Below are 11,743 nucleotides of genomic sequence, written 5' to 3'. Positions count from 1 at the left end.
AATCTGTGTGTGTGTGTGTGTGTGTGTGTGTGTGTGTGTGTGTGTGTGTTGGTTTCTCAAGACATGCTTTTTCTGTGTTATAGCCCCAGCTGCCCTAGAACTCCCTCGGTAGACCAGCCTGGCCTCAAACTCAGAGATAGGACTGTCTCTGCCTCCTGAGTGATCTGATCAATGGTGTGCTCTACCACCACCTGGCAACATTTTTTAAGCTATATTGCTACAATGAATTGATCCTAGTAATTGTCATGTAAATTGGTTAAGAGATAAGCAGTTCTGTCTACAGATGAGAGACCCCTGCCATGAAACACTGAATGACTTACCCAAAGTTCAGGTCACTTATTTGTTTTGTTCTTATTTTACACACTGCAGCCTTGTGTACCATCTGTGAGACTCCAGAGCCCATAGCTGAGTGCTTTTGTTTTATTTTCTGGTTTGTTCTTCACAACTAATGTTGTGATAATATCCATTTTTTTTTCCTAAAGTTATGGTACAGAATAATGGGTAATGAAATTCTAGTTTTACTCTTGATAATGAGAATTTGTACATAACTGCTTCTCAACCTTGCTAATGCTGTGACCCTTTAATACAGTTCTTCATATTGTGGTGACCCTCAACCAAAAAATTATTCTGATGCTATTTCATAACTGTAAGTTTGCTGCTGTTATAAATCATAATGTAAAATTTTTGGAGTCGTCACAGCTCCAAGGAAATAGTGAAGAAGTGCAGTCATTATCTATGCCTTTCCTGAGAGCCCAAGGGGATCATGCCCCACAGATTGAGAACCACTGGTCACACTATGGTTTCTCCTAGCATCTCAAATAAATTATACATAAGTCAAGTAAATGTCAAGTAAATGTCCAGCTCAATTATGTGCTTAAGTTTAACCTTCAATTGGGATAAAAATAGTTACTTTTATACCAATTCTTTGTGTGTTTTATTCTGAAGGGGTTTGTAATGCCTAAAAAAGAAGAGATTGGTATATACTGAGAAATTTTTGTATCTTTTGACAATCAGCAGTGCCATCTACTGTCAAGTACTAAAATCAGGAAGTAACAACCTGTCAATGAAAATCTGAATTAAGGAAGGGAAAAGCCATTTCATAGTCTGGGACTTATTAATAAATATAGATTCTTAGACATGGTTTTATTTTGTATTATATTCTTAAGCAACCTGTATAATGATATGTGATTCATAATTATGCAATGTTTCAGACCTCCACCTTTGGAAGCAGTGTTAATTAAAATAAAAATAAACTCAGGGAACAACCTAATAGCTAAACAACTTCTCTTAGGCCCAGCCTTCACATCTGGAAGACATGAACAGTTATACCTATGAAGTGGTTTTGCTAACTAGACAGCGTGTAAAATTTACTTCCAAAGCAAGCATAACAAAAAAACTACTACAGTTATATGGTGTCTGCTTGGGAGGATGGTAGGTGTCAGACTATGCTCGGTGCCTTCTTCTCAGCTGTGTGGTAGATGGCAGGTACCAATGCCAGGATGACGTAGCTAAGCTAAGGCTAGGACTAGGCCCACTTATTCACCTGATTCCACAGTTATTCTTGTTTCATATTTTACATCACAAAACAAGACGCACAATCCCCACCTCATGAATCCCAATACATGCTCACCCCAGGTCCTCCAATGAAGACTTGCTTTTTACATACTAGTATGGTCTCTGACCTTTGTGCTTTGATAAATGAACCATATTGCAGATTTGGTCTAAGTTCGCCTACTTGTGTTATGAAACGAATAAATTTGGGAATACTCTAAAATAGTTCATCAAGACAGAGAAGAAAGGCAGGAGCAGGAGGCAGATCTGTACATTGCATCTTCAGTCAGGAAGTACAGACAAATGAACATTGGTACTCATGTCTCATTCTCCTTCATATTCATTCTGAGCCAGGCCCATGGGATGATGGTACCCTCGGTTAGAGCTGGTCTTCCCACTTCAATTAACCTAGTCTAGAAACTCCTTCACAGGCACAGACAGACATGTAGTATCATGTGATTCTAAGTCCCAGCAAATTGACAATGGAGATTTATGATCACAGGGTAGACAGATGTGAGTTTTCTCTTCATCATAAAGGGTCATGGCTGGCCCTTCTGTACAAACAGAAAACATAAAGGAAGCACCAAATATCTATATAATATAATATGGGGGATGAAAGCTTTGAGAATGAAACTCAAGGACTCAGGAAAATTTGTTGTTTTTTTCTTCCTCCTCCTCTTCCTTCTCCTACTTCCATCTCCTGCCCCCCTCCCCCTCCTTTTCCTTATCCCTCCTCCTCTCTCTCCTCCCCCTCCTCCTTTTTCTCCTCCTCCTCTTCTTCTTCTCCTCCTCCAGGTATTGGAGTCAGTTGCTATAAATTTGATTGAATAACAGAATATAATCTGATACCAATAGACTGAAGGGGCAGCCAGCAAGGAAGGTCTGTCTTGATCTTTCATGGCCTATCATGAAGCACCTTTTCCTCTTGGGTAATCAGAGTCTGTAAGGAAGAGGAGAAAGAAAATTATCTTCCCAGAAGTTGTAACTTGCTTTAGAGGACAACAACTCTAATTTCTGTGACTTACTTTAGGCAAGAGGATTTGGAGACAGTAGGGCAGGAGAGAGACATAGAGACTTTACCTCTAAGTCTAAGGCCTACCAGTGTCTTCGGTAGTTCATCATTCTCAGCATGCCAAGACACCATAATTAGGGGCACTGCTTTCTAATCCTTAACACTCCTATGTGCCAGGTAGAAAGTGTTCTAGGTATGAAAGGTACAACGAAGAAAAAGAACAAAACCCCAGCACTGTGACACCTACATTAAAGTTGGAGTTGGCGAGGGTATGCAAGTGCAAACAAGGAATCTACCAAATAAGCTAAAAAGAACTGCCATGGAAAAAAGCAAGGCTCAGGTAGGAAACCAAAGGATGCCAGGAATGACAAGCTCAGAATAGTCTTTGTGGACCAGTGAGCAAGGAGTTGACGAAGTAAGGGGGAGGCATATTCTGGAGAGAATTTTCTCAGAAAGAGGGGGAAAGCATCAGGGTCCCCCAGGACAGAGGTACCTTTGGCTCAACAAACACCAAGAGGCAGTCCTTTCATCGTGAATTGTCATATCTGAGATTTTTTTTTTTTGGTGTTTATTTGTTTCCTTTAGGGTGGCTCCATGATCCTACAATTTAAGGTACATGTAAGTACCAGCCATGTCTGTGCATATAGATGTACCGATATCATAGACAAAGAGTCTGGTTTTGCAGTGTGCCTCAAAGCACGTAAAGAAAAGCAGTCAAGATCAAGTTGTCTGTGGCAAGGCCTTTGCTATACTTATGACAGTATGATTTATATTGTTTGAGAATGTAACTGGATTTCCAGGCTGAACCGCAGGACCCTACTTAATGTCTAAAGTAGATGGACTGTGGGCATTTGTAACAGAATACGCTGACAAACCAGTATATAGCATGATATTCCAAATTCAATTTTTGCTCAGACATTCTATTGCTCTAGGATATATGAAAGAGCAAAGGGAAAATGCATTACCTGTATTAGGAGTTGAATGAGCCTTTGTGGGTTGACCTGGAGACCCAACACATACTTATAATATTCTCTCAGTAGAAAAAAAAAAATGAGTTCTGAGTTTGAAATGCTACATTTAACAGACATTCGGAACACAGACCATTTAGAAACCAAAGACTTCCTGTGGTGGGTAAGAATGTCTCTGGTGGGAAAGGGCAGGGAGGGATTAAAGAGCAAAGTCAAGCCCCCTGAAGCTAGAGCATTAGGGGGGAAGACTGATCATGACAAGACAACCTAGACAAAGACTCTTGGGAAAGCATTGCACCTTGAGTGGTCACTGCCATCAAAACATGCAGCAGGCAAAGCCCAGTTTGCAGAGTGCACTGTGGAACTTCTGTGGAAGTCAGCTGACCAAACTCTGTGAAGAAAGAGTCCCCCAGATCCCAGGGTACTTTTCTCTTTTTAGGGTATATGCTCTTCTTCCTAGGTGGCCTGAAATGTGTCTGTCTCTAGGATCAATATAGTTGATAGCAGAAATGTAAAGTATGAAAAATTACATTTTGAATAACAACATTAGTGACTCAAAATATGATTTTGTAAGAAGGCATGGAGCTTGAAAACCAAGCATTGTCTATAGAGAACACTGGCTGAATTCTTTCATCTCCTTCTTTAACATCTGAAAAATTCAAACCTTACCAATAAATGCCTCTCTGGGAAGTAAGAAATGTGAGAGAAAAGATTTTCTCTTTAGCCAGGGGAAGTGTAGGAAAAAGATAAAGAGGTAGAAATCCTCAGACAGGAAGCGTCCTCCTTCTCCACTCAACCCAAGCATGAATTTTATATGTATGTGCATGTGTGCACATCTGCATCTGCATCTGTGCATTGAGTCAAGAGGATCAGGATACTTCAGAACATCCAGTCAGATGAAGAACATGTAGCAATCGTGTGGTTTCCTCAGAACAGGAACCTGAGTGACTGGCTACAGGCCCACAACAACCTCCAAGCTCTCTGCTCTATACCCTCTAATGAGTTCAGAAGTTGAGATACATTTACGGAAAGCTCACCCTGTTGCAACTACCACAGGGAACCAACTTCCTCGGGTGACTCTTGCTGAGCCACAGGACTCCAGCTGCAGAACAGGGGGTCAGCACAGAGCTAGCAGTGTAACATTATGAGAAGAAGGGAGTCAGCTAGTCTAGTCCTTGTATTCATGACCATATTATTATTTTAAAATAAACAGCTGACAATTCATTCAGTTTACTTATACACCTAGAATAGTGACTTCAATCTCAACTCCTGGCTCAATGTTTTTTTCCTCTAACTTTTTATTGATTCTTTGTGAATTTCACATCATGCACCCCAGTCCCACTCATCTCCCTATCCCTCCATATCTGCCCTCTGCCCTTGCAACCTCCCCCCACCAAAAGAAAACAAAAAATTTTATTAACCATATTTAAAATGTTAAATCTGAATTGCCTATTTTTATCTTAATTGATAACCAGTGAAGTAAGCTTCCCTTGTTTTGTTGTTTGTTTAAGAAATCAATCTTATATAAATGTGCATAGAAAGTGCACATTTCCTAGAATACAACGTATCCAGTTGGTAAACAGAAATATATGTTCTGTGTCTTTTTTTGTTGTTGATGTTAAAAATACAAGATTAACTGAATTTGAGTAGATGTTAATCAGATGTTGAAAATGGATATGATTGCAAGGAAATGAATTAGGTTCTCATACACATTTTACAAGTTGGTGAGGCATGTCTGTTATTGAGAAAAGTGTTATCAATCAAGGATGTTTGAACTGTAAAGTGAATCCAAAAGATTCTCTCAAAAGTGACCTTAGTCCTAGTTCCCGGAGATGTAATTTTCACCTATATTTGATGCCTTTGGTACTTTTAATGATCACAATATTTTCAACAGTATTAACATGAAAGGACAAACACAAAGACTTGACGTGTGCAATCACATGTCTCTGCAGTCTGAGATGAGAATAGTCACGTGTGAAGCATTTGGTAATGTTAATAAGCACAGTGGAAGAAAGTTGTTGCCTATCTTCTGCGTTTTACAACACAGTGTGCTTTGAGTTTTTCCAGCAAAGATTCACACATAGGAAATGCAGAGAAACAGAACCAACAAATGTTATACAGATGATAATTTATATATTCCATTGTAATGAGAGAAGAAATCACTAGATTCTTCAATTTTAAATTGAATTTTATAAATATTTACTATTTGAAATACTAGTGAGTATACACGGTTCATATATGAGCATATGAATATTAAGGGTCCTAGGTTTCCTGTACTTTCAGTTAGTTGAAATGCATGTTAAACAAAGTTTGGGGTCTGCTGACTTAGAAAATATAAACACTGCAATATTTTAGCCTGTTGTGATTTTGAAAGACTTGAATTGCCAGGCAGTGGTGGCACATGCCTTTAATCCCAGCACTTGGGAGGCAGAGGCAGGCAGATTTCTGAGTTCGAGGCCAGCCTGGTCTACAGAGTGAGTTCCAGGACAGCCAGGGCTACACGGAGAAACCCTGTCTCAGAAAAAACAAACAAACAAACAAAAGACTTGAAAGATTTATTTTTTATTTATATGAGTGTGCATGTGAGAAAGAGAGAGAGAAAGAGAGAGAGAAAGAGAGAGAGAAAGAGAGAGAGAGAGAGAGAGAGAGAGAGAGAGAGAGAAAGATCCTCTGTAATTGAGTTAGAAGTGGCTATAATCCATTCCCCATGACCTCCTGTGCTCCAGAAAACCAGGCAAGTGCTCTTAGCTGCTGAGCCATCTCTGCACCCCTAATTTTAAAAAATTTAATTCCCATCCTCTGTATGTACGTATGTACAAACAGAGAATGTTGATAACTCAAACCTTGAATGTTTTCAGACCGTGAAACATGATTCCTCATAGTAAATTGATAAAGTAGTTCCTGGTTGTGATTTAGTTTGCCATTCAGTTAACTTTTGGGAAAATGTGTAAATTGGTCCCATCTGTTTTGCTCATTAACAACAGAATAGTTGTCCTGAGTTTTATTTAATTAGGCATGAGCCAAAGATCCTCTCAGGGCCCCCTCGCATCTGAAGTCTTGCATGGGAAATCCTGGAATAAACCCTCACAAGCTGGTTATCAAGGGCCTTTCTACCAATGGCTCCCAGTCGGTATTTCTAGAGCTCTGCCCTTCTGAGATGTTCTTCATCCCACTTCACAGTTCTGCCTTTACTGAAAAATCTCACACTTTCAGCTTTAACGTAAGATCTACTTTTGAGAAAAGTTAGAAACCGCCTTCCCTTACTCCTATTTGCATTGCCCCTCAATGCTACGTTGGTTTAATGTAATTTGCCAACCTACAAAGTCAAGTCCTTTCTCACAGGAACATGACTACCATACCTCCACTATGTTCTTCAGATTTCCTGGATTCCCTCTGGTAATTAATATCTTTGCTCATTTCTACCCACTTCAGTTCAGAAGCTCCCTGGTTCTCTGAACCTGCTGTGGACTCCAGGACTGAGTGCCCACAGTAGCTGACTAATAAAGTTTTGTTGATGTGAATTACAAGAGAAAGTGTTTGGCCTGTGTACCTTCAGAAATGCACTCCAATACTAACACTGGAATACTAACTAGCAAACAGCCTCAAGTCTCCTAAAGACTCTTCTCTAATCTCACCCTCTCTCCTTTTGTCCACTGTTCCTACCTCTCTGTTCCACTTGGATTACACCACAATCTAGCAAGTAAAAGATTTGTCCCAACCCAGCAGAAAACTTGAGAGCCAACCCAGTCTTACACCCCAGCTAAGACACTGACTGGCATGGCCACCCTTGTGGAGCTCCTCACTAAATCTTGCAATCTTCTGCCTCAGAGTACATAACAAGATCATACACAGAGCCTTATGAGGATGAGGTTAGATCATAGAGACAAATATTTCCTGAGATCTAAATTACCCAGAATAGACATCCAGATTGTACGTCTACATAGGACTGGAGTGGTGGGTAAGCCAGACCTGGAAAAGAGGGAGAAAAAAGACACAGTCCACAGGGATAAGCCTGGAGCTCACAACTTGGAAAGCAAACCAGTTACTCCGAAATAGCTCGTAAGCAGTGAGTCCTTCCTTCAGGGGACTAAGACCTACATTATCCAGCTGACCTACGCTATGTCCATCATCGTATCACAACCCAAGAACAGAAGGATTTGAAACTCAACACCACACAAATGATCTCAAGACTTGTCTTTCCCTCTACATCTCATTTAGTACTTGTATTCTTGGCTCTGTGCTAGCTTGATGTCTTAACATTGCTAGATATTTTGCAGTCTCCAAGGAGCTTTACCATGCACAATCAGATTTGATTCTCACAATGGCCCTGTGCCAAGCAATGATTAGTGTATGCACTGTACAAAGAAATTGGGAAAATTCAGAGATATTCCATAACAAGCCTCCACTCCTTTAGAAGACATATCCTCACACTGTAAGTCCATGTGACGAACTAAATTATGTTGTATCTTAGTGTCCTTTGACTAAAGACAGTGTTCTGTTTTGTTTGACTTAATTGAAAGCCACCTTGTGAAGCTTAATGATTCCTGTACATTCTGAAGCAAGAAGGTGGTTGTCAGCTAGACTGAAAGTGGAGCTTAAAAATAAATTCAGGATCCCAGAAGCTTGCTGATTGGTCCATAAAACATTTGTCTACTTGCAACTGTTAAAGAAAATGGTGAGAATCTATTGTGCTTTTGTTATAGGAACCTACTGGCTTCTCTGAGTGGAAACCCAACAGACACATCCAGTTCTTTGCTTCTTTGACAACAGGTTAAAAACAAATTCAAACCCTAGCAGTAGAAAATTTTCTTTTAAATATATGCCTATAAGAAGAGAGAACAGTTAGAATAAAACCTTTAATCAACAGAGAAAAGGAAAGTCCTAGGACTGGAAAAGAAAGCAGAAGAGAAGAAGCTTCTTGCTCTGCCACACACAGAGAGGCATAGACCACAGAATGCTTGCTGAACTCCTTAGAGGATGGTGTGATGGAGGGAAATTCCTTCAACGTCAAACTGACTTGGGGCTTTGAGTGCAGATTCTTGTCTCTAGTCTTGTTTGCTAATTTTTTCTGTCTGCCAACACTCTCAGATAGATTATTTCTAAGGGTCTCATACTTGAGGGTCACTGGGGTCTCTGGGTGGGTGATGTGGCCTGAGACCAAGTGTGCAAAATACAAGGAGCAGGAATCAGGATTCAGGGTTATTTGCTGATGGAGCAGGTTAGGAATGAAGGGTGGGAAAAAGAAAGAAGATATGGGGTGGCAGAATGTTGGGTGCAATGGTGCAAGATCTCTCAAGAATCTATGATGTCATTAATTCAAGAAATGATTGAAAAATCATAGAATCCCACAAGGTGCTTAGGTTTATCCAGTTAAAAGGAGACAAAACTGCATGTAAGGATGGATGGAATGCCATCTCATCAGGAGGTTTCCATATCCCTGGAAGGCAAGCACATGTCATTGACATCTAGATCTCCCAGTTAATCACTTAAGGCAGTTCTTGGGAGGAGATTGTATCCGGCAACTTTTTCATCCTTCTCAACTCACCATGGTTTGTGTTCTGCTCCAAATGACAGATTTTGAAATCTTGGTCTTTGAAGGCTCTCCAGGTGGTCTGTGGTCTATTGCCCAAATGCAATGGGTAAGTTTTGTTCAAAGAGTATTTTCTACTTGAAATTCAAATTTTCTCTCCACAAAAGAAAACAGAAATAGATACTTGAAAGTTACAACCACAAAGATGGCCACATACTAGGCAAACACTTCAAATGGTGACAGGAGTGGAGGGGGCAGTGCAAGCAGAAGCTTAGAGGTGGGTGGTCCAAGGGATTTCTTTAATGTGGTTGATAGTCTGAAGTCTCTATTTGAAATGAAGTTGAGCCAGACACTAGGCACTCAAAGGGCAATCAGAGATCTGACCACTCTGAAGGTCTCCAAAACAGGTATTTGTAACTAATATTCCAACTAAGAAAACATGTCAAAACTAAACAAGCAATTTCACTACTCACCATAACTGAGGAATGTCCTGGCTATATATCCAATTTTATTTCTAGGAGTATAAATACTTGGCTTTGAAGTTTTATGCCAAGTCATAATTTAGGGAATGATTTGGGGAAAGACTTTCAAGAAAATTTGTTCTCAGAAAAGGTCTTTTTGAAAGATCTTCATTAATCTTTATCAAAGTACATGTTTCCTAACTTCAATATATATATATATATATGCCATATATATATGTATATATATATATATATATATATATATATCAAGCCATTGCTTCAAAACAAGACAAAATATAAGGCATTCATTCAGATTTCAAATATGTGGTGCTAACAGTTTGATTTTTTTTTATTTGTATTCTTTATTCTTTGGCTTTGACATAAGTGTATAATATAGATTCCGTTCATCTTCCCAAGTCATAAAAAAAGAGAGAAGAAAAGAAAGAAAAAAAGAAAATTGGTTTAACAAGCAAGGGTCATGAAGGGGAAGAAGATCATCAACAAAACTACATAAAAACAATTCCCAACCCTTCAGAACTGAGGTGGATGAGACCAAGCAGGGACAACACAAGAGCCTGAGGGAGAAAATAAAGCCACAGAATCTGTACATTACGAACAAAACACATGCCCGAAAGGAGAGGATCATACACTTCATGAAGTCCCAGGTAAGCACATTAAAAAACAGCTAATAAGACTCCAATCTGGTGGGGAGAAGATGGCTCCCCTGTGTGGCTGTCCACTTACACATGCACATGACAACAGACTGAAAAACAAAGCACCAGAATGTGCCCACATTCTAATCCATAGACCCCATGACTACATTGCCTTACACGGTAAAAGGGATTCAGCAAATATAATTAATTAAGAATTCCGAGATGAATTATCCAGGTGGACATCATTCAACCATAAGAGACCTTGTAGCAGGGCATCAGGAGAATCAGATTTAAACAGGAGAGAGGACAGCTAAAAGCAGGGGGATGGAGTGATATAGTTAGATGGGGGAAGAGCCTGAGCCAAGAACTCAGACAGCACCTGGAAACTGATCAAACAAGGAAATCGATTCTCCCGAGATGCTTCTAGAAGGAGGCTATTTCTGCCAACACCTGGATTAGGGCCCAGCACTCCCCACTTCAAACTTCTGACCTTATGCCCTGCAAAGGTAATAAAGCTGCATTTTAAGCCATTAGGTTTGTGTGATTTGTTACAGCCGTCACAGGAAACCAATACCATAGAAACCACCTTCTTCACAGAACCCTTTCTTCTGTGTTTCTGGCTAGATTGTACGTGAACAGGAACATGAACAGGATTCAAGATGGTGGAATCAGAGCTATTGTTCTGTGAAGCTCTGTGAGAAGGTGAGGTCCCATGAGGGATGGTCCTACCCTCTGCACTGTGTCTAGCTTTCCTTCCACTAGTCTCAATGATGGACAGCAACCCATGGGAAGTACTTGCCTGTGGACCAGAGAGACAAAACTTCCTGTGGATTACATGCACACCTCACCACTAGACTCACTTCAGCTGTGGACAATAGGATTCTGAGATACCAAAGTTTTCTCTATCCTGTCTTCTTGAGATGAATAGTTACATAGACTTTCCTGAAGTGGTTGTATCAAGTTTGAAATGAGTAACTTTCTGTTATTCCATAATCTCAACAACATTTGGTATTGGCCGATTCTTAATTGTGCCCAGTCTGTAATCTAGGTGCTGGTATCTTCTTATGACTTTAACTTGCATTTCCCTGATGAATAACGAGGTTGGTGTCTTTCTATAGTGATTGTCTACCTTTCCTTGTTTGTGAGCTAACATAATTACTCACTTCTCCTACTTTTTCTTATAGATTCATTGTTCTTTATATATTCTGTATGTACATTGGTACTTCATCAATTAAACATATTTCAAATATCCCAGTGAATGGGTTGCCTTCCCAGAATCTTAAAAAAAAAAAAAAAAAAAAAAAAAATGGTTCTGTGGTCTGGGGATGTAGATGTAATTAGATGCAATCAGTGGTAAAGAGCTTGCCTAGCATACACAAAGCCCTGAGTTCAGTGTGAGTTCAGTGCTGTCAGGGAGGTTCCCCAAAGTTTGATATTGTCAAATTTATCATTCTCTTTTAAAAGATTAGTGCATATCACCTCTCTCTCTCCATCCCCCACCACACACACCTTCCCTCCATAAACAACTCTCTTGCTCTCTTGCTCCTGCTCCTTATTCTCTCCCCCCA

At 39.9% G+C, this 11,743-nt stretch overlaps 1 long non-coding RNA gene across 1 annotated transcript; it reads left to right on the top strand.

The window, feature by feature from the left end:
- Positions 1–9,110: 9,110 nt before the first annotated feature.
- Positions 9,111–11,114, top strand: LOC116079840. Its single transcript, XR_004114168.1, has 3 exons — positions 9,111–9,170; positions 9,940–10,187; positions 10,800–11,114. It is a non-coding gene; the product is annotated as an uncharacterized LOC116079840 (long non-coding RNA).
- Positions 11,115–11,743: the final 629 nt, after the last annotated feature.

Source organism: Mastomys coucha, unplaced genomic scaffold, assembly GCF_008632895.1.
Source record: "Mastomys coucha isolate ucsf_1 unplaced genomic scaffold, UCSF_Mcou_1 pScaffold6, whole genome shotgun sequence".
NCBI classification, from domain to species: domain Eukaryota; kingdom Metazoa; phylum Chordata; class Mammalia; order Rodentia; family Muridae; genus Mastomys; species Mastomys coucha.
Note: the sequence above shows the minus strand (reverse complement) of the source record. Positions and strands in the feature narration are given on the sequence as shown.